General features: G+C 38.3%; 1 protein-coding gene and 1 long non-coding RNA gene across 12 annotated transcripts in view; both read left to right on the forward strand.

Moving 5' to 3' along the window:
• LSM14A (LSM14A mRNA processing body assembly factor) overlaps positions 1-22016 on the forward strand; it is a 53035-nt gene that overhangs the window by 292 nt on the left and 30727 nt on the right. The window lies entirely within an intron of this gene.
• On the forward strand, positions 5-15600 carry LOC309616237. Its single transcript, XR_014237383.1, has 2 exons — positions 5-322; positions 412-15600. It is a non-coding gene; the product is annotated as an uncharacterized lncRNA (long non-coding RNA).

Below are 22016 nucleotides of genomic sequence, written 5' to 3' on the forward strand. Positions count from 1 at the left end.
CGGGGCGGGCGCTTGGGGTTGCCGAGCTCGGGGTTGCCGACCTCCTCGCTCCCTCCATACTCCCTCCGCCGTCCTCCTGAGGGGGGCCGCCCCCTTCCCTCCCTCCGGGCCCCGGCGTTGCGGGCTGGGCCGGGCCGCGGCCTTCCCTGGGCTCCCAGGCTTCTGCCCCAAAGTCCGCGCCGTCAATCCGGGCACTAAGGACCGGGAGCGGGGCGGGTACGGCGGCCCTGAAGTCCGAGAACGGGCCGAAGAACACGGAGATACGCGTCTTCCAACTCCTAAATTCGGTGGTTCTGTCGTCTTAGCATCAAACAAAGCCTGAGTATTCAAAGAATTTTTCCGCCTAGTCTTAGTTTAAAGTGCTGATTTGTTGATTCTCCGGCACCCATTTTCTCGCGTTCTTAATTTCAGTTCGCTGCATATCCCTCAGGTGAACTGTAAGTGATGTGCCCAAACTTTGGATTTCCTCTGCGACGCAGACGGTCTCGAAATGCCATTGGTACCATGGAGCAGATCACATCCCACTTGTCTCCTGTGTGGTATTTACCTGTTAGACCGGAATCCTTTTCCAAACCTGTTGTGCAACCATCTCTTTAAAAATGTTTGCTGCTCTCGTTTCGGCCTTGTTTCTGGAAGCCCGAGGGGAAGAAGTGTTCAAGCTTATTCCGGGACCCTTGTTCACAAGGCAGATCTGAGTGGTCAGTGGGCGCTGACCGACCCCCGTGGAGGCTCCCTGGGACAGAGAGTTCTGGGGTCGGGGAGGAAGGTGTCCTCCCCCAAATATTTAGCATCGCCACAGCCTTGTGGGTTTTGTTTCCGTTCACACGTCTGGGCTTTAGCTCCGCCAGGAAACCAGGAAGAAAATAAACTTTAGCTCCTGATCTTAAAAGAAACCTCACAAGTTTTTGGAACACTTAGGAGAGGGAAGCAAGATAACTAAGGTATTGATAATTTTCGCATCACATGGTAGAGTTATAGAATGAATAGCATGGTAAGGAGAGAGGTCCGGCGATAGGAAAAAAATTTTCTAAATCTATTTTTTTTAAAAAAAGATTAATCTTTGACCCAGGAGAGTCATTTGGCGGTATCACGCAAGTATTTAATGACATTTTTTTTGATTCTCTGGTACATCCTTTTTAATAGCACTCGTGTTGGGACAAATCTTATACCTGGGTAGGGAGCCTTAAATTATTTTATCTTAATTTTCTTTCCTCTCCCCTCCCACTGACCACCCCCCCCGCGTGCATATTTAGCTGTATAATGTTTTAATTTTTATGACTTTGTGAAATTGTGAAAAAGGTCCTCTGAAGTTCTTGGTGAGAGTCACATACAAGCTGAAAACAGTTTTTCTCATTAAAGTGGTTTAATAACTTTTTAAAAAGGCATTGTTTTACCTAATCTGAATTTTAAGGTGTCTTGCCAGTTCCTTCACTCCTCACAAGGAAAAAAATCTGTACATTGTGAAGATTTCTAATGTATTCATTTCAGTCTTTTAAAAAAATGTGTACACTCTTTTATGCAAGAACCTAAAAAGTCTGTATTTTAATAACGATCCACATTTTTACAGATTATCCTTTCAACAGCTTCTAGGGTCAGTGAACATTTTGTTAGTCTTTAATAGTTAAAATCATATGCAAAACATAATTTGTCCTTTTTATCATGACTTGATAAATATGTTATATAAGTACAGCAATGAAAAGATTTTTTTTAATCATTGAATTTATGTCTGTACTTATGGCTTTGATATTTAAACCCACATACATAATATATTCTTTTTTCTTAAGAAATATAAGTTATTTAATGTGTAACAGAGGTTTGGGAATTTGTGTTTGCAAAAAATTGGAGTTATCAAATCTTGATATTATTCTACCTAGCAGTATCTAATCTAAAACTACTTTATAACGGTCCAGTCAACAACCGGGCACTTATTTCAAATTTCAAAATTAGAAGTGGGGTGTTTGGTCTTAAAATTTTAGAATTTACATGACTTGTTGAGTAATTTGATATCTGAAATTCCACCTTTTTCAAAATTTGTCTGAAGAGTGGCAGTATAACAGATTGAAGCCAAAAGTTTATTCATGGATTTTAGAATACAGTATGTTTAGAATACAGTGTGTATTTGGATTTAGAGATCCTTGTTAACTCTTTTTAAACTATGGAGTGAGTTAATCTCTTTAACATTCTTAGAATTCTTTTTAAGATGTTAATTTTTTTCCCTCTAAGGAGCTGTTTTTTTTTTTTTTTTTTCTTATTGTGAAATATAACCGCACATGTTGAAAAGATAAGTAGATAAAAATGAAATATTTTTAAACAAAGATCCTTGTAACTACCATCCAGGGTAAGGCAGGCATTGCCAACATCCCACAAGCCTTCCACCCCTGCATCTTCCCATCAACTACTACCCTCTTAAGCTAGATATAAATGTTATTCTGACATTCATGGTTTTATCACTTAAGTTTACATCTCTGAATGGTAGAGTTTTGTCCGTGTTTGAACTTTATATAAATGGAATCATCTTGTATATATTTATTTTGGCTTTTGTTGGGAGATAGTATTCCATCATGCATATTATATGTTTATCTATTTCTGCAGTTGTTTTGGATATTCTACAGTTGTTTAAATTGTTTACAGTTTTTGGCAATTATGAACAATGCCTTTGTGAACATTTGTGTTTGAGTTTACTGATGCATGTTTATGTAATTTTCTTTATGGTGTATACTTTGAATTGCAGGATCATGGGGATTGTGTGTGACAAACAGTTTTCCAAAGTAGTTGTTTACTAGTTTTTATTTCAATTATTAGTACGGTATATGAAAGTTATAGTTGTTCCACATCCTTCAACAATAATATTTAGTATAAGGTATTTTATGTTTTAGTTCTATCCAATCTGGTGGGTATGTATTTGTACCTGGTTTTAATCTCCCTGATTACTAATGAGGTGAACACCGTTTCATATCTTGGTCATTTGGATTTCATCTTTTCGTGAAGTGCCTTTGAAATCTTTTGCCCATTTTCCTATTGAATTGCATGTTTTTTTCTAGAGTTCAGTGTTTAGACTATGAATCCTTTGCTAGATGTATCTGTTACAAGTATCTTTTCCCATTTAATGGTTTCTTTTGGTGAATGGAAGTTCTTTTAATGTAGACATGTTTATCACTCTTTTCCATTATGGCTAGTGTTTCTTTTCCTTTTTTTTTAAGGAGTTTTTCCCTATCCCAAGTCATGGAGTTACTTTGATTATCTTTTCAAAACTTTTTTATTTTGCCTTTTCGCATTTAGGTCTATAATACGCCTGTAATTAATTTTGTATATGTTGTGAGGTATTTAAATCTTTAAATTTAGTAAGGGAATCACTTGGTTTATGTGGTCCAGATTATAATTTAGATTCTTTACTTGGATACTACTTACAATTTAAATCCATCTGGAACTATAAAATACTCCTGAAATTTTGGACTAGGTCTGTTTGATGTAGTATGTAATTAGGGTGACCAAATGGCCTGGTTTGCCCTGGTGGAAAGTTCTTGTTTGTGCCTGTTATTCTGGCATAATGGTTAAAACATCCCTTTTCTCTCTTGAAAATGTTGCAGTTTGGATAATAAATTGTATGGTCACACTGTATATAATCAAAAGCCCGATCCCAGAGGTACTGCTGAATGGGTGATGTCTTTTATTTTCTGCTAGAGATTTCACAGACTAGCTCTAGTTCTATAAAGTGAAATTGAGGTAAGTTTGATGAACTTTAATACTCAGTCTTCTAAATCAATGTCAGGAAGTTTTAAAGGCAACCTAGAAAGACTTTAATGTAGGTCTAAGTATGTTAGTAGATAACCTGGGCTGTAGTTTGTTTCTTATAGTCTTTGTCACAGCTCTGCGTTTTTTTCTTCCTAGTACTGATCATGACCTACACATAATCATCTTTGTGTATTTGCATGTGTTTATTGTCTCCACCTTCGCTCCCCACGTAGAGTCTGAGCTTCTGGGATGAACAAATATTTATTAAATGAATGAATAAATGGAAGTTAATTAGCATTTTAGTTTATTAATCTTATAGAAGTCTCTTGGGGATATCTCCAAATTCCATGTTCACAATTGTATCTCTCTTTAAAATTAAAATACATAGGTATGTTCCCTCCCCGAACAGTAAGAAATTTTGGAGAATAGGGATATAAGAGGATAAAATCTTATGACATGATTTAAATGACATTGTTGGGGAGACAGAGTTTCACCTTATGACTCAAGCTCAATTATAATTTTCATTTAAAATTTAGGAGAAGAATCAGTTCAGGACGTTTGAGGGAATTGCAAAGTGATGACATGCATCAATAGTTTGTGGGATACTTCCAATTGTATTTGCACCTGTGTTTGTGAATATGATGCCCAGACACATACTAGATACTGGATACCAAGAGATTTCCCACAGAATGGAAGCTTTGTGAAGGCAGAGAGTTTTGTCTCATTCATTGCTCTATCCTCAGTACCTGGAACAGTGCCTGGCACATAGCAGACCCTTGGTAAATATTTGAATAAATGAAAAGTATACTTGTAGTTATTGAAGGTTTCTAATTATGGGAATCTCAAAGTTGGAGGAAGTTTACATTTCCTATAAGCATTATATATGTAGATTTTAAAAGTATTTAAATAAAATTAAATGAAATTCTTATCTAACATATATTTAGTTAGCTGTACCTGGATAATATACCCCTCAAATGAAAACCAGGTTGCCACTGAATTAGGAAAAGAGAATCTGTGAAGAAGAATGATTATTAAGCCAGCTGCTTTTAAAATGATTTGTTTTTAAAATCAAGTGATTGGTGGAGGAATATAAAAGCGGGTAAATTGGTAATGGATTACTTCCTTACTCATCTGCTAAGTCTTGCCCATTGGCATAGCTTACCTACTTCTTGACTGTTGATTAGTCACATAGTCATAAACTTCAGAGAGTGGGAGAGTTTTGTATGATGGATGAATGCCTGTGAAGTGCTTTATTGATTTCTTGCATTCTCGCATGAGTTGGGGATCCAAATCTAGCAATTCACAAAATCACTACCTAGAACAGCAAAGATCTAGTGAAACTTAATGCTGCAATTTCTTTTGGTCGCCCTATTTAGTGAGGTTGCCAGAACTTGGAGCCTTGGAAACAGTTTGTTGTTGTTGCATACATAGTCCGCAGAAATTCTTGGTAATCCTGGGAGTCTCGGGTCAAGTGCCAAAAACTAACTGTACATTTTCCAGTGGAGTAAAATAAGCCATGACTTTCTGAATCAGAAGTAAAGAAAACCACATAAAGCCTGAAGAAAATAATAGGAGAAGGAAGGAAATATTAAGAGTAAAGAGATCTTACCTGTGCATGACACATACCAAGAATTTTATATTTAACTCAGTGCCAAAGTAATAATAGCAGTAACTGTAGATAGTTTAGCTTGAATTTATTACTCCATGATAGAAGGTGCTTTCTATAGAAACAATTTACCTTTTATTTTCTCTATGATGCTTTAAAGTAATACTTCAGTTAGCCATTTTAAAAACTGGATATCATTGAAGTAAGTTTTTTTAATGGATAAAGTGTGAGTTAGTCTGTAAAATATTTTATTCACAAGGATTTTATTCTAGTTTTGTGGGGTGTTCGTTTCTGAAAGAAAATGTGACCCAAAAGGCCAGTTGGAATACTTAGTAGCTCTTTGACCTTGGACAAGTAATTTAACCTTAGCTTTAACTTCATCTTTTAAATAAGGATAATAACGTCCATCTTTCAGAGTCATTCTCAGAATTAAATGAGATAATATCAAAAGTTAACTGTTTTATTGTAGGTGCTTAATAGAGAGTAGCTATTTCAGTGTTATTTCCAACCACTGTCTCCATCTTTGTCTAGGTACCCCAACTCCATCAGTCATTCAGATCTATTGTAGTCTATAGTCTGTTGATCTTACTACCTTTCACTGCCCCACACTCCCCTCATAACTTTACTTCCTGCTTTAATTCCACAAGGAGTTGTTACAGTCAGTACAGAGCATATGCTGTCAATCCCCCTTTCCCTCTCCCACTTTCTTGTACAAGTGTCAACACAGACATGCTGGCCAATTTCACTGTACATTTATGTTCACTAAGCCCAGCAGTCATGGCTACTTCCCATATATGTATACTGTATTTCCATAGTCCATTCGTTCCATTTTTCTGCATGACTATTCCATTCCTTGTTTTCCTCAGACTTCCACCACCTCTTCCCCGATCTTCACTTTCAGCCTGTGAATCTTGCTTCCTATTTAATTGAGAAGAGAATAGCAAACAGAAAAGAAGTTTTATCACCTCATCCCACATGTACCTAGTTACCTGCATCTGCCCCAAACCTCTCCTTTTCTCTGGTCAATATAGATAAACTGTTCTCTCTAAGGCCACCCTTCCACTTGTGCAAGATTTCATCCCTTCTTGATGATTCAAGGACATTGCTCTAGCAGTTCTCTACTCTCTCTCCCCTATGTATTCAGTTTTTCTTTCTCTACCAGATCCTTCCTGTCTACTCACAGATATGCTGTTATTTCACGCATCTTAAAAACAGCAACAACAAAAAAGCATTACTACTCTTAATGCAGTTCTTCTTTGTTATCTACTGCCCCATTTCTCTCCTTCCCTTTGCACCAGAACTCCTTGAAGGAGTTGTCTACTCAAGGTTACCAAAGACTTCCATGTTGCTAAATTCAGTGGTTTGTTCCTATTCTCAGTCTACTTGACTGATCAGCAGTATATGGCACAATTGATCTCTTCTCCTTGTAACAGTTTTTTCACTTGATGTTATCCTAGTTTTCTCTAATACCTCACTGGTTGCATCTCAGTCTCCTTTGTTGATTCTTCAACTCCTAAACCTCCAAATGTTGGAGCGTGCCAGGGCTTAGTTCGTAACTTCACTCTCTTGTTCTCTCTCTCCTCTCTCTTTTCTCTTTTATGTTGTTTACAAATTATTTCCTTATTTTATCATCTGCACTCTTTTCTTGATGATTTTATCCAGTTCATGACTTCAAATACTATCTATAGATTACTGTTATTTCCAACCTGTACCCCTCCTCTGAACTCCTGACTTGTATATCCATCTGCCTCCTTAACATCTCCACCTGGAGGGATGTCTACTAGGCATCTCCCATTCAGCATGTCCCAAACCTGTTTCTCCATCTAATCGAATGACAACTTATTCTTTTAAGTTGGTAAGATCAAAAACCTTTGAGTCATCCTTAATTTCTCTGCCTCTCACAGCTCATACGTGTTTCTGACCCTGTCAGCTCTAATTTCAAAATATATGCAGAATTTTACTTCTTAACGACCTCTACTGCTTTACTCTGTTCCATTATCTCTCACCAGTCTATTCAGAGACATTCAGGGATTCCTGTTTCTTGTTTACAAGTTGACCTCTTAGTTGACTCTCTTTTTCCCCCAGTATTGCTTAAGTGCATCTTTGTCATTAAAAAAAAGTGCAGGGGGCAGGGGGTGATGTGTGGGTGGCAAATTTTCTTAGTGAACCTATGTTTTTGTTGATTACTTGATTGGCTGGCTATATTGTTACAAATTCAGAAATTTTTTTCTATGGAACTTTGAAGTTACTGGAATGTTGTGTTCTCACATGCTGGTGTTGCTGATGCCAGTCTGATTCTGTCACTTTTCTCTCTGGAAGCTTTACTCCTGGAGTTAAGAAATGTTGCCACACTGGTATGTTTTTTTCCTGAGTGGTTCTCTGTGAATCTTGTAAATCTTGAAAAAAAAAATCTTTTTTTTTTTAATTGGGGTATAGTTGTTTTACGATGCTGTGTTAGTTTCTACTGTACAGCGAAGTGGAGTTTCCTGTGCTATACAGCAGGTTCTTATTATCTATTTTATACATATTAGTGTATGTATGTCAATCCCAATCTCCCAATTCATCCCACCCCTCCAACCACCGCTTTCCCCCCTTGGTGCCCATACATTTGCTCTCTACATCTGTGTCTCTATTTCTGCCTTGCAAACCGGTTCATCTGTACCATAATAAATTTACTGTAACCTAATAAATTTACTCTCTCTGTCTGACTCTCAGATTAGTTTCTCTTTCACCCCGGTTTTTTTTGTTTTGTTTTGTTTTTTCATTCCTATTGGATACATTTATTTTTAATTAATTAATTTGCTCTTTGAAATATTTTTATATCTCTGTCTGTGGGTTATATGTTTGGAAGATTAAAATAGAAAAACCAACCACAAGGAAGAATGCCCAAAGCAAGCTTAGAGAGTCAAGATTAAATTTAGACTGCAGATTGGACATGCTTTTACTTTTTCTTCCTGTTTATAAGTCCTACTAAAACTACATGAGAAGGCCTTTTTTTAAAGACATAAACCCATAAAGGACAAAGTAGATTTGGAAAGGAGACAACAGCAACAAAATTTTGGAGGCTGAAAAACAAATGGATGAGTTTAAATGTCTTCTTAGCAGAATTTAGAAAGCTGCAGACTAAGTAGGCAGTGGGTAAAGCCAAGAAGTAAACCTGATTTGCACCCAAACTCCTAAAAGTCTCAGGAATTGGCATCATTATGTGCAGTGGAAACAAGGACTATAGTAATTGGGTAAGATAGAGGTAAAAACTGGAAGATTAACTTAAAATTTGTTTCAACAGTGGTCAGATTTCCAAAGCCCCTTTTGCATTTTACACAACTGGATAGCCATTCCTTTCCAACCCTGGTGCTCTCTGGTGAGGGTAAACTAGAGGTTCTGGAGAAACCTTAGCACATATGGGAGCAGAGGTACCTACCACACTAAAGACAGCATGGAGCACATGGGGCATAAGGGAAGCTTGTATCTGCCTGGTGCTTATTATATCCATTCAAGAGAATTACTGAGTGCCTACTATGACTCTATGTTAAACACTATGCTAGGTGCTAGTAAACAAAAGAGAGCAACAGAGACAAGGTTCTTGAGGACCCAGCAGCTAAGTTAGGGCCTGACAGATAGTCACAATTAGCCACATGAAGAGGATATCTAGGAAGAAGTGTCCAATCCTTGGTCACAGGGAGTTTGCAGTCTGTCAGGGAAGTGAACACAGAGACAACTACAGCACAAAGTCCAAGACTTATCCTGACCCACAACACCTTGCAACTCACCTAAGGTAGGACCACACTAGTTGTCACTTAGGTCTTCAGATCAGTCAAGTTCCTTCAGATTTGGGGCCTTTTCACAAGGTTCTCTTGACTGGAATATTCTTCCCTTACTCCTTACATGGCTGTTGAAGAAATGGGACAAAGCAACAGATTGAGAATGAAGTCACAAACGAAAGAGAAGGACTGACCGCTCTGGAAGGCTCAAGTCCCAATGAAAATGTGTCAGATAACAGACTCAAGCACTTCGTCCCCTTTTATTTTGCTTCCACTGCTACATTTATCTTTGCTTATTCCATTTGTCATATGAATGGCATGCGAACAAGTCTGAGTTTTCTTGTTGGATTGTAAGGAGCCACGGAAAGTTTTTAGCCAATAAAGTGATGTGTCAGACTCCAGCTTTAGGAAGTTTATGCTGACAGCATTGTGCAAAAATTGGGGGTGAGGGACAACATGAGCGGACAATAGTGAGTTCAGTTGGAATATTTTAAGAGTTTGGGAAAGAAGAAATACAGACCTAAACTAGTTAAAATAGAGAAGAAAGAGCAAGTACATGAGAAATTAGGAGAATGGGTTGGCCTTTAAAGAACTGAACAAGGAACAGGGAGGAATTGAATGATGGTACCTATAATGGTTCCTATTGACCAAAATTGGGAATGGATCAGGAGGGAATCAGGTTTATACTCCTAGATTCTGCTTGAGTATCACCACCCCTGCAAAGCCTGCCTTGATTACCCTAGTCAGAGAGTGTTCATTGCATCTTCTGTGTTCATGTTTTACCTTCTATTTTCTTTTTGTGCATATCAAGCTTTTCTTATTTATCATTACTAGACCTCAGCATCTTTCCCCCCCTTGTATCCCTTGTGCATAGCAAATTAACTGTTGTTCACATAAAGAATTATTATTTCTGAAAATTCTCCTTGGTCAGAAAATGTGTGGTTGAACTTGACATTTAATAGGAAAAGACAGTATGATAAATTAAGACAGTATTGAGAATATTTTATTCTCTCAGATTAGTAATAATAAGTATAAACAAATTTTCTTTTGCTATCCTGTGCTTTATAGAAATGTTTCAGGATCTACAATTTCAAAGAGGTCCTTATTTATGTGTTTTGCATTATTACTGTTGTTTTGCATCACCATCTAAATTTTCAAATTGCTTTCTGGTTTTAGAATTCTCTCCATGGCACTCTTTCTAAATTCTTATTCTCACTAGTCGTTATTCCCTTAAGCTCAGTCTGAAATTCTCATGGTTGAGCAAAGATATGTCTGAGTAAATCTGCATGTATTAGTAATCCAACAGGAGGAAGCAAGTGAAGTTGCAAATAAGACTGAGCAAGGTCTCAAACCTATAATCGTGGAAGATGACATTGGGTTAAAAGAAATGTATGGGTCTTACTTCCCCCAGGACTGCAAGGAAGAGGGGAGAAGATGAGTGAAGATAATGAAATGTATTAATGAAAAAGACAAGATCATTTGGAGTCATTTTAGTCAAACAGGAGTTTACTTTCACTTTTAGAATTAAGTGATAAGGAGTTGGTTTTAAGAATGTGTTTGAAAAGGTGAGAGGAAAGTCATCTGGGCCGTGAACTCTGTTATCTTAGGGTCACCAGTGACTGGCATGTGACAGCGCTGAGGAGATTGAGAATATTGCGGAGAGGTCAGTAGTAATGTCTCTATTAGGGATGACAAGGATGTAGTTGGTACAGGAAGAGATTACGGAGGCTGGGGACAGATTTTTTTTTTTTTTAAATTATTTATTTATTTATTTTTGGCTGTGTTGGGTCTTTGTTTCTGTGTGAGGGCTTTCTCTAGTTGCGGTGAGTGGGGGCCACTCTTCATCGCGGTGTGCGGGCCTCTCCCGTTGCGGAGCACAGGCTCCAGACGCCCAGGCTCAGTAGTTTTGGCTCACGGGCCCAGTTGCTCCGCGGCATGTGGGATCCTCCCAGACCAGGGCTCGAACCCGTGTCCGCTGCATTGGCAGGCAGACTCTCAACCACTGCGCCACCAGGGAAGCCCCGGGACAGATGTTTTTATTCGGCACAATAATATTCCCTAATAGAAGGAAAGTAGTGTGAAGAATGGACCAAAGGAGAAAGTGCAGGTGTGCAGAAAGCGGAGGTTTGTGGTGACAGGCTGTGGTGTGATTCAAAGACCAGGCCTGTGCAATCTTATTTTTTAAAGCTCCCCACCCAAGTAAAAAAAATCTAGAGCCTGCTTACTACTGTCCCGCTGTCAGGGTCTGTGCAGGGTAGTACGTTGTAGAAGAGATAGCTTGATGAGTGAAGATCTTTTAATATTTAAATAATTAAACCTTGTATTAAACCCTTATATAACAGCTATTCCAAATATATAGTATCTCAAATAGTTTCAGCAAAAGTTTATATATGATATTGGATTTGCACCAAGAACTGTACTTAAGGATAAATATCAGAAGGAGAAGAAAAATACCAAGTACAGCTTTTAAATCCACGTGCTATTTTTTCTGTTTGCCCATCCTATTGATGTCCAGCTATTACTTTTTGCTGTAAATAGTCATTTTCCCATTTTATTCTAAGTAGGTTTATTGTGTAACTTAATTCAATTCCTTTGGTATTAAACAATGCTCAGCAATTTTGGAAATAGCTTACTTAGTAGCTTTTTCCACTGTGGAATTTATTCAAGAAATATTCAAAATCAGAACTACAATGAGGTATCACCTCACACCAGTCAGAATGGCCATCATCAAAAAATCTACAAACAATAAATGCTGGAGAGAGTGTGGAGAACAGGGAACCCTCCTGCACAGTTGGTGGGAATGTAAATTTATACAGCCACTATGAAGAACAGTATGGGGGTTCCTTAAGAAACTAAAAATAGAACTACCATACAAACCAGCAATCCCAGTACTGGGCATATACCCTGAGAAAACCATAATTCAAAAAGAGTCATGTACCACAGTGTTCATTGCAGCTCTGTTTACAATACCCAGGACATGGAAGCAACCTAAGTGTCCATCGACAGATGAATGGATAAAGAAGATGTGGCACATATATACAATGGAATATTACTCAGCCATAAAAAGAAACGAAACTGAGTTATTTGTAGTGAGGTGGATGGACCTAGAGTCTCTCATACAGAGTGGAGTAAGTCAGAAAGAGAAAAACAAATACTGTATGCTAACACATATATATGGAATCTAAAAAAAAAAAAAAAGGTTATGAAGAACGTAGGGGCAGGATGGGAATAAAGACGCACACATAGAGAATGGACTTGAGGACACAGGGAGGGGGAAGGGTAAGCTGGGACGAAGTGAGAGAGTGGCATTGACATATATACACTACCAAATGTAAAATAGATAGCTAGGGGCTTCCCTGGTGGCGCAGTGGTTGAGAATCTGCCTACCAATGCAGGGGACACGGGTTCAAGCCCTGGTCTGGGAAGATCCCACATGCCGCGGAGCAGCTGGGCCCGTGAGCCACAACTACTGAGCCTGCGCGTCTGGAGCCTGTGCTCCGCAACAAGAGAGGCCGCGACAGTGAGAGGCCCACGCACCGCGATGAAGAGTGGCCCCCACTCACCACAACTAGAGAAAGCCCTCGCACAGAAACGAAGACCCAACACAGCCAAAAATAAATAAATAAATAAATAAATAAATTTATTTAAAAAAAATAGATAGCTAGTGGGAAGCAGCCGCATAGCACAGGGAGATCAGCTAGGTGGTTTGTGTCCACCTAGAGGGGTGGGATAGGGAGGGTGGGAGGGAGATGCAAGAGGGAGGAGATATGGGAATATATGTACACATAGCCGATTCACTTTGTTATGCAGCAGAAACTAACACACCATTGTAAAGCAATTATACTCCAATAAAGATGTTTAAAAAAAAAAAGAAATATTCAAATGTCAGCAATATGTAGGGCGCTGTGTTAGATACTGTGGTAGTTGCAAAGATACAGATCTTTGTACTGAAGATCTTTCACTTTTAGAAGAGGTAGGTATATCCAATGGTAGAATACTGTGTGATTTTTAGAGGAAGAATGTGTTACTTCCACCTGGGAATATTACTGGTGGAGTTGTGTGATGGCTAGTGTTGTGTCAATTTGGCTGGGCCACAGTGCCCAGATATTTGGTCAGATATTCTGGACCTTTCTGAAGGTGTTTTTTGAACCAGATTAATATTTAAATTACTGGATTTAAAGTAAAGCATATTTACTCTCCATGATGTGGGACGTGGGTGGGCCTCATCCAGTCAAGTTGAAGGCCCTAATAGAACAAAGACTGACCTCCTCTGAGCAAGAAGGAATTCTGCCAGCAGACCACCTTTGGACTCAAACACAACTCTTCTCCAGGTCTCCAGCCTGCTGGCCTACTCTGCACATTTTGGATTTTCACATGAGCCCAATTTCTTAAAATAAATCTCTCTTTGTCTGTTTGTATACGTGCATCCTGTTGGTTCTGTTTCTGTGGAGAACCATGATGAATACAAGTAGTATCCAAGCTGAAACTTAGGATAGGTCAGATGTGGGGAGGAGCTTTGGTAGAGGACAGAAAACCTGCTCCGTGTATGGAGAATAATGAGCTTGGTTGGAACTTAAGTTTGGGTAAGTGTCTGGGACCAGGTCTTACAACTGATACTTGACAGGAGTTTTAACTTTAAAACTACATCATGGGGCTTCCCTGGTGGCACAGTGGTTAAGAATCCGCGTGCCAATGCAGGGGACACGGGTTCGAGCCCTGGTCTGGGGAGATACCACATGCCGCAGAGCAACTAAGCCCATGTGTCACAGCTGATGAGCCTGGGCTCTAGAGCCCGTGCGCCACAACTACTGAAGCCCATGTGCCTAGAGCCCGTGCTCTGCAACAGGAGAAGCCACCGCAGTGAGAAGCCCTTGCACTGCAACAAAGAGTAGCCCCTGCTCACCGCAACTAGAGAAAGCCCGCGCGCAGCAACGAAGACCTAACGCAGCCAAAAATAAATAAATTTAATTAATTAATTAAAAAATAATTTTTAAAAAAACTACAGTATAAATGTTATTCTAGATTTCCATTTGAACATAGCCTTAGTTTCGCAACTAACTTTTGGACATTTCTTGAATAATTCAACCTTTTGTTTATTGCTCTCCCATTTTAGTATTCAACAGACTTATTTTTCTTCTTCATCAATCAGTATTAGAGCCTAATTTATAATTTTTAGTTTGTGTCCAAAAGTTAAGGCTTGGGACTTCCCTGGTGGTCCAGTGGTTAAGACTGCGCCTTCTATTGCAGGGGGTGCAGGTTCAATCCCTGGTCAGGGAGCTAAGATCCCACATGCCTCGGGGCTGAAAAACCAAAACATAAAGCAGAAGCAATATTGTAACAAATTCAATAAAGACTTTAAAAAAAAGTTAAGGCTTTTGGAAAATACTAATGTTATTTTGAGGATGGTAACCATACTTAACTATGGATATATTTATCATTTAAACTTAGAAAGCTTGGGTATTTTATAATGGAGGTATTGTATTGGGAATTTGGTCACTATAGCTCTTCCCTGTAGTCATGTACTATGACTGTGGGTATGGGTATTAATATACTGTTAACCAGGTTTGACAGTGTGATATTTGAGCTTGCCTTGATTTAGAGATAGAGATATTTTAGATAAATGATTTTGCCAGAACTTTGACCCTATCTCTTTTTTAAAAAAAGAGTATCATGGTATACATTTTTATTAATAAATCTTTGCTATTTATAGCCAGAGTGGGGAATTGATTATATTCTTTTAAGACTAATAGAAAAAAAAAGTATTTTCCCTACTTCCCCCTCTTTTGAACACTGGCCTAAAATTTGGGCTTTTCTAGTTTGGGGAATAAGAAAAACTAGAATACTTATTAAAGCAAGGTAACAACATGATGAAGTTGAGAATATAGAGGACAACCACCCCTAGTTTTAACATTCTGATCCAACTATTATTATCATTTTATGTATTCTCTTACCAGCTATATTTGTGGGGGGGGGTGTGGTTTTTTGTTTTTGTTTTTGTTTTGTCTCACTGCGTGGCATGTGGGATCTTAGTTTCCATACCAGGAAGACCAGGGCTTGAACCCGTGCCCCCTGCAGTGGAAGTGCAGAGTCTTAACCACTGGACTGCCAGTGAAGTCCCTGTGTATGTTATTGATGTGAAATTCATATAACATACAATTAACCATTATAAAGTGTATGATTCAGTGGCATTTAGTCTAGTCACAGTGTTGTGTAACCACTACCTCTACCTTGGGAAAATACCCCTTACGCATTAAGTAATTCCCTCCCCATTTCCCCGCCTTTCCTCAATAACCACTAATCTGCTTTCTGTCTCTCTGGCTTTTCCTATTCTGGATATATTATGTAAAAGGGATTGTATAATAGGTGACTTTTGTGTCTGTCTTCTTTCACTTAGCATAATGCTTTGGAGCTTCTTTCTAGCTGTAACATGTATCAGCATTTTGTTCCTTTTTATGGCTGGATAATACTCGTTCGTGTGTGTGTGTGTGTGTGTGTGTGTGTGTGTGTGTAAAAAACACAATTTGTTTATCTGTTCATCTGTTGATGGGCATTTGGGTTGTTTCCAACTTTTGACTATTATGAATAATGCTACTTGAAACATTCATTTCTGTGTGGACATAGGTTTTTTATATATATGAGTGAAATTGCTGAGTCATTTGGTTGTTATATGTTTAGTTTTTTGAGGAACCACCAAGCTATTTTCCACAGCAGCTGCACCATTTCACATTTCTACCAGCAGTGTGCAAGGATTCCTATTTCTCCACATCCTCGTCAATATTTGTTATTTTCTGATTTTATTATTAAAGCCATCCTAGTTGTTGTGAAGTGGTATTTCATGTTGGTTTTGATTTGCATTTCCATAATGACTTAGGATATTAAACATCTTTTCATGAGCTTGTTGGCTATTTGTATATCTTCTTTTGAGAAGTGTCTCCAAGTTTTTGCTCATTTTTAATTGGATTGTTTGTCTTTAACAATTTGTTGAGTTCTTTATATATTCTACATATTAAGCACTTATATATGACTTGCAAACATTTCTCTTATTTCATAGCCTGTCTTTCAATATTCTTAATACTGTTTAAGAAGGGGTTTAATTTTTATGAAGGGTTTAATTTTTATGAAGTCCAATTCATCTGTTTTTTTCTTTTGTTACTGTTGCTTTTAGTGTCAAATCTAAGAATCCATTGTCAAATTCAGGGTCATAAAGATTACTCCTATGTTCTCTTAATATTTTCATAGTTTTGGCTCTTATATTTAGGTCATTGACCCACTAAAAGAAAAATTCTGTGTTTCTCCTCCATTCTGGCTTCCAAATTGTGGGGGGGGGGGAGTGTTTCCCACATCAATCAATTCTCCAACCCCTTGGGCACCAACTGGGTGTCCTACAATTTAACTCAATTCTGACACTGTCTATCTGAAGTTAGTGTCAGATACCACAGGTTAAAGGCTCAGTTCCATAAGACTTCCCCCCACCCACTCCCCACACCAGTCTCAAGTCCCAGCTTGTGACCTGTATTTTTAACCAACTGGTTATAAATTGGGGGTTTCCACAACCCCTTCCTTGGTTTGATCATTTGCTAGAACAGCGTACAGAACTCAGGAAAACAGTTTACTTACTAGATTACTGGTTTATTATAAAAGGATACAACTCAGGAACAGCTCGATGAAAGAGATGTATAAGGCAAAATATGGGAAGTAGTGCCGAGCTTCCGTGCCTTCTGTAGGCACATCACCCAGCACCTCCACATCTTTACCAACCAGGGAGCTCTCCAAACCCCATAGTTTACAGATTTTTATGGAGGCTTCATCACATAGGCGTGATCAATTATTAACTCAATCTCAAGTCCCTCTTCCCTCCTTAGAGGGTGAGAGGTGAGGCTGAAAGTTTCAAGCTCCTTATCATAGCTTCGTCTTTCTGATGTCCAGCCCCCTTCCTGAAGCTACGCAGGAGATCACCAAGAGTCTCCTCATTAGAACAAAAGATGCTCTGATATCACCCAGGAAATTCCAAGAGATTTAGGAGCTCTATGTCAGAAGCCAGGGTCAAAGACCAAACATAAGAACAAAAGATGCTCTTAGTACCTTTGTCTCTTAGGAAATTACAGAAGTTTTAGGCACTCTGGCCAGGAGCTAGAGACAAAGACATATATATATATATATATATGTATATATAAATATATATATATATATATATATACACATACATATATATATATATATGTATGTATATATATGTGTGTGTGTGTGTGTGTATTTCTTACCATATCTTAATATCACACCCACTTAGGGATAATTTTTGTATATGGAGTAAGGTACGATTTCACCCTCATTCTTTCACATTTGGTTATCCAGTTGTCCCAGAACATTTTTTGAAGAGACTGTTCTATTATCCCTGTTGAACAGTCTTGGACCCTTGTCTAAAATTAATTGGTCATAGATGTTTGGGTTTCTTTCTGGACTCTGTATTCCATCCCATAAATCTATATGTCTATCATTATGCCAGTACCACACTATTTTTGACTACTGTAGCTTTGTAGTAGTTTTTGAAATCAGGACGTATGAGTCCTCCAGTGTTTTCAAAATTCTTTTGTCTATTCAGGCTCCCTTGAAGTTCCATATAAATTTGAGAATTAGCTTTTCCATTTCTGGGGGAAGGGGGAAGGCCATTGTAATTTTGATAGAGACTGCACTGAATCTGTAGATCACTTTGGGGAGCATTGTAATCTTAAGTCTTCTAATCCATGAACCTGGGATGACTTTCTGTTTATTTAGGTCTGCAATTTCTTTCAGCAACATTTTGTCATTGTTAGTGTACAAGTTTTTTACCTCCTTGGTTAAATTTATTCTTAGGTATTTTATTCCTTTGGATGCTGTTGTAAGTGGGATTGTTTTCTTAGTTTCTTTTTAGGATTGGTCATTGTTGGTAGGTAGAAACACGGCTGATTTTTGTGCTGATGTTGTACCTGTAACTTTGCTGACTTCATTTATTAGCTCTAGTAGTTTTTTTAAAAATAGATTTTATGGACTTTTCTATATATGGAATCGTGTCATCTGCAAAAAGAGTTTTACTTCTTTCTTATTTGGATGCCTTTTATTTCTTTTTCTTGCCTAATTGTGCCGGCTAAGACTTCTAGTACATTGTTGTATAGCAGTGGTTAAAGTGGACATCCTTGTCTTGTTTCTGTTCTTAGGGGAATGTTTTCTGTCTTTCACCATTGAATGTGATGTTAGCTGTGGGTTTTTCATATATGCCCTTTATCATATAAAGTACGTTTTCTTCTTTTCCTAGTTTGCTAAGTGTTTTTATCATGAAAGGGTGTTAAATTTAACAACTGCTTTTCCTGCATCTATTGCAGTAAACCTGTGGGGTTCCCCCCTACCTTGGTCTATTAATGTGGCATATTACATTGAATTTTTTTGTGTGTTAAACCACCCTTGCATTCTTAGAATAAAATCCCAGTTGTTCATGGTTTATAGTCCTTTTAATGTACTGCTGGATTCAGCCTGCCAGTATTTTGTTGAGGGTTTTTGTGTCTGTATTCATAAGAGATATTGGTCTGTAGTTTTCTTACAGTATCTTTGTCTGACCTTGGTATCAGGGTAATGCTGGCCTCATAGAATGTGTTAGGAAGTGTTCCCTTTTCTTCTGTTTTTTTGGAGGAGTTTGAGTAGGATTGATGTTAAAATGTTTAGTAAAATTCACCAGTGAAACTGGACCTGGTTCTTTGTTTGGAGGTTTTTGATTACTGGTCCAGTCTCTTGTTGGACCTGTTAAAGATCTGTTGAGATTTTCTATTTCTTTTTGAGTCAGTTTTAGTAATTTGTATGTTTCTGGGAATTTTTCTTTTTTGTCTAGATTATCTATTTTGTTGGCATACATTGTCTGCAGTATTCTCCTGAGTCTTTTAATCTCTATAAGGTTGGTAGTAATGTCCTTGCTTTCATCTGATTTTAGTTACATCTGCTCATCTTTTTCTTTAGTCAGTCTAGTCTAGCTTAAGGTTTGTCTATTTTGTTGATCTTTTCAAAGAACCAATTTTTGGCTTTGATGATTCTGTTTTTCTGTTCTCTATGTTGTTCATCTCAGCCCTAATCCAGTATAATTTCCTTCCTTCCTTCTGCTGGATTTGGGTTTAGTTTGCTCTTTTTCTAGTTTCTTAATAAAGTTGATTTGAGATTCTTTTAATATAGCATTTATAAATTTCCTGCTTGAGTATGGCATTCTCTACATCCCCTAATTTTGGCAGGTGGTATTTTCTTTTTCATTTGTCTTCAGATTTTTCTTAATTTCCCTAGTGCTTTCTTCTTTGACTTATTGGTTCTTTAAGAGTCAGTTTAATTCACACGTACTTGTGAATTTTCCAGTTTCCCTTCTATTATTAATTTCTAGCTTCATTCCACTGTGTTCAGAGAGAATACTTCATAAAATTCGATCCTTTTCAATTTATTGAGAGTTGGTTTGGGCCTAAAATTTGGTCTGTCCTGAAAAATGTTCCATGTGCCATTTAGAATAATGTACATTCTGCTGTTGTTGAGGGGGAAAGGATATGCTAACTCTTCTAAATGCCTTCACCAGCACTACTAGGGAAGCCACTTGTGCCCTGCCCTTGAGGGTTGAAACAATGGCCAGCCTCTGTGCTGGCCCCTCAGTGAATTTTCAGGCAAATCATGTCATACAGCCCTAATTTTTTGGAGGACAGGATCCCTGTTGCCCACCTGGCATCAGCAAGCTGCACCAGAAACATGGGCCACTGTCCCCAAAGCTGCCCTTTACAGAGATGGGAGATGATGAATGGTAATAACCAGCCGCTCTGCAAAATGCCAAAATTCACCAAAGGTTACTGGCCTCTTTCTTCATTAAGTGCTCCCTTGGATGCTACAGGCATTTGACTAGATTCCATAGTTCCAAAAAGGTTAATTCAGACTGTTTGCCAGCCCAATAGTTGTTTGGGTGGAGGGACCGATTCCTGGAGCTTCCTACTCTACCATCTTTCATGATGTCACTCACATATATGTTTTTATTTTAGACAGTTGTAATCTTTTGAAAATAATAGTTTTATAATCTGCCTCATACATAGCATGTTTAATGTTATTGTATATTTACCTAATATACAATATATTATTGTATATCAAATATATTATTTGATGTCACAAATAATATAGCAGTCTATTTTGAAAAAGAGTGGACAGAGTTGTAGAATTCTAAGTAAGAAATTACATTTGATAAACCATGTTATATTTTGACCTCTTTCTTTAGGTACCTTTTCACCAACACTTGCCCAGTAATTTCCAAACTGGCCCTCTGCTTCCTTTTTCATTTTATTTTCCAAGTCACAGAAGAAAAAATACTGGAGGATGGTGGTTGCCAGGGGCTAGGGGTAGGAGGAAATGATACATTGTGGTTCAATGGGTATAAAGTTTCAGTTAAGCAAGGTGGTAAAGTTGTAGAGCTCTACTTATAATTAACAATACTGTGATGTACACTTAAAATTTTGTTAAGAGGGTAGATCTCATGTTATGTATTCTTACCACGATTAAGAAAAATAGGGAATTCCCTGGCAGTCCAGTGGTTAGTTAGGACTTGGTGCTTTCACTACTGGGGCCCAGGTTCAGTCCCTGGTCAGGGAACTAAGATCCTGCAAGCCAAGTGGCGCGACCAAAAAAAAGAAAAGAAGAAAAAGAAAATGAATCGAAATGATAGCATTAACAAAAATGCTGGTGAAGTATACCTAACAATGAAGTCATCTGCCAGCTTGAAAGAAAAAAATGTAAGGTAGCCTGATGGAAGAAAGTATAAAAAAGAGTTGAGTCTGCTGTTGGAGACAATGAAAGAGTGCATCAGGATCAGGGAGAACCATGCAATAAGCACTTATAAGACTGATTATGTAGCCAAATTGAGCCAAGAGGAAACTTGGGGTGATTGGGCATCATATACTGTTACTCTGTGGCTTTCTGTGTTTAGCTGCTGCCCCCTAAAGTGCAATAAATAAATAAAAATAACAGGTTAAAAAAATTAGGGATGAAACAATGTGATTTTTGACTGTACTGACATAAGTCCCTTACTAACCAGTTGCACGTGAGCTAATTCATGTATTGAAATGTTTTGTAGCAGAATAGTACTAGTAATTTTCTACCTTTTCTGTGTTTGTCCAGCCTTCTCTCTTTCTACTCTCAATGTCCAGGTTTCAACCTTCACCACCTCTCATTTGTTCTGTTATCTTCCAGACATGTATTCCCTTCTGATTGCTCTTCTAATTAACTTATTCTTTATAATGCTACAAGAACTGTCTGTTGGGCTTCCCTGGTGGCGCAGTGGTTGAGAATCTGCCTGCCAATGCAGGGGACACAGGTTCGAGCCTTGGTCTGGGAAGATCCCACATGCCGTGGAGCAACTAGGCCCATGAGCCACAATTACTGAGCCTGCGCGTCTGGAGCCTGTGCTCTGCAACAAGAGAGGCCACGACAGTGAGAGGCCCGCGCACTGTGATGAAGAGTGGCCCCCGCTTGCCGCAACTAGAGAAAGCCCTCGCACAGAAACGAAGACCCAACACAGCCATAAATAAATAAATAAATAAATAAAAATTAAAAAAAAAAACTGTTGAAAACATTAAATCTGATCAAATCAGTTTCCATCATTAGAGCCTGTTTCTCAAACTCTTAGTGTGTGCAAATCATTCTTCATGGTCTCTGTTTTCATACTTTTTCATTTTCCCTCTTTTGCTGTATGGTAGCTTTTTTTTTTTTTTTTTTTTAAAGGGAACTTTTATTTTTATTTATTTATTTTTGGCTGCATTGATCTTTGTTGCTGTGCCGGCTTTCTCTAGTTGCGGTGAGCGGGGGCTACTCTTCATTGCGGTGCGTGGGCTTCTTATAGCAGTGGATTCTCTTGTTGTGGAGCACGAGCTCTAGGCACGTGG

The sequence above is a fragment of the Balaenoptera borealis genome, assembly GCF_965194805.1.
Source record: "Balaenoptera borealis genome assembly, chromosome: 19".
Classification (NCBI taxonomy): domain Eukaryota; kingdom Metazoa; phylum Chordata; class Mammalia; order Artiodactyla; family Balaenopteridae; genus Balaenoptera; species Balaenoptera borealis.